General features: G+C 43.7%; 1 pseudogene across 1 annotated transcript; it reads left to right on the top strand.

Annotated features, from left to right (window-relative positions):
- The first annotated feature begins 694 nt into the window (after window positions 1-694).
- Window positions 695-1,289, top strand: LOC309797103 (cytochrome c oxidase subunit 5A, mitochondrial-like; annotated as a pseudogene). Its single transcript has one exon. The product of its transcript is annotated as a cytochrome c oxidase subunit 5A, mitochondrial-like (transcript).
- The last annotated feature ends 779 nt before the right edge of the window (window positions 1,290-2,068 follow it).

Consider the following 2,068-nt stretch of genomic DNA (forward strand, 5'->3'; position numbering starts at 1 on the left):
AGTCTCAGTGCTCAATCTCCTGGATAATTAGAACATTTCCTCCCTGTTGTTCTGGTCCTGTTTCCATTTCCCTGGGCTGAAGGATGGGTGTCACATCAGCCTAAAAGGTGGCTCAGCGTCCAAGAACTCTTCCTGCAAGAAGGCGGTATCGTGTCACTGTAGGGCTCTGGAGAAACTGGGCAAAAATGATTTTCTGTTGTGTGTTATCTTTGCCCTGATCGCTGAATCTCTGTGGCTCTTTACCCTAGACCCCACTGGGTTTCTAATTCCTGTGGATTTACGAAAATTTCTTTGTGCTGTATTATTATATCCACTCTTCCATTGGGCACCTTCCCCTTAAAAAAAAAACCCCAAACACTAAAATTGAATGTTGCTAGAAATTATTTCATGGAAATCTAAGACAGTGTGTTTGGTAGACACAACTGGACATATGTAAAGTCCTTGATTTTCTGTATCAAGGGAAAAACACTTGATTGTTTTTATAAACCTGACTCGGATGCCACATGATGGAAGACTTAAATATTTCATTTCTAGGTCTGTCGGAAAATGGGCGTTGAATGAATTAATGATGGTACAGTTGAATCTGTCACCTTCTTAATGGCTTACTCAGGAATTTATGGGCATAAAGTCTTCTTCATATTACGTGAGATTTGAAACAGCCCAGGGGCTTATCCTGTGTGCCACCATCGCCATCATGCTGGGCTCCACTGTCGGCTGGTGCTCCGCAGCAGCCGCCGCAGTCGCCTGGACCAGCCCTCAAGGCCTCCTGCACCCCCTCCGGCCTCCAGCCCCGCCGCCGCCCTCCAGTCTATTCACTGCTACTCCCATGGGCCACATGAGACAGACAAGGAGTTTGACGCTCGCTGGGTGACATACTTCAATAAGCCAGACATTGCTGCTTGGGAATTGCGTAAAGGGATGAACACACTTGTTGGCTATGATCTGGTTCCAGAACCCAAAATCACTGATGCTGCTTTGCGGGCATGCAGACGCTTAAATGATTTTGCTAGTGCAGTTCGCATCCTAGAGGTTGTTAAGGACAAAGCAGGACCTCATAAGACAATCTACCCCTATGTCATCCAGGAACTTAGGCCAACTTTAAATGAACTGGGAATCTCCCCTCCAGAGGAACTGGGCCTTGACAAAGTGTAAACGCCATGCATGGGCTTCCCAAGGATTTACTGATACTGTTACTTGATTGTAAACAGTCACCTGGAAATACTGATGATAACATATTACCTCATTTGAACAAGTTTTCCTTTGTTGAGTACCAAACCATGTAATGTAACTTGGACTTTAATAAAAGGGAAATTAGTTTGACCTGAAAAAAAAGAAACAGCCCAGGGTCCTCTGTATCTTAATAAGCCTCCATCTTTGGACACTGGGGGTGGTGAAGACCCCATACAGACCCCAAACATCCGAAGACTTGGGGGAGACTCCAAATAAAGGGTCTGCTGAGGAAATAAATTTGGCTATGGCACATTTTAGGGGAGATAAAACACCATACCCTGGATCCACCTGAAGTCAAAGGGAATGAAAACAACACCCACTCTGTAAGTAAATATCAATGCCAGGTGCTGGTGATAATGTAGCCTGAAGGTTCTAACTGGAAAAAGTGATACTGGGATGTATTATGTGGTTCTTTTTTTTTTTTTTTTTTTTTTGTGAGTATACCAGCATTTATTATTATTGTTTTTTTATTTATTAAAAATATGGAACAAATTTGCGTGTCATCCTTGCGCAGGGGCCATGCTACTCTTCTCTGTATTGTTCCAAGTTTAGTATATGTGCTGTCGAAGTGAGCACTACGTGGTTCTCTTGAAATAAAAATCTGGGGGGACTTTTCTTCCAGTCTTCTATCCATTATCAGTGATTCTCAACCCAGAATGATTTTCTCCCCCAAGGGAAATTTGGTAATGTCTGGAAACATGTTTGGTTTCCAAGAATGGATGATTCTACTGGAATCTAGTGTGTAGGATCCAGGGGCCCCACCAAGCATCCTACAATGCCCAGGATGGGCACCACCACAGACAATGATCTGGTCCCTAATGTAAATGGTACTTCTGCA

The sequence above is a fragment of the Mesoplodon mirus genome (assembly GCF_964341445.2).
Source record: "Mesoplodon mirus genome assembly, chromosome: X".
In the NCBI taxonomy this organism is placed as follows: Eukaryota; Metazoa; Chordata; class Mammalia; order Artiodactyla; family Ziphiidae; genus Mesoplodon; species Mesoplodon mirus.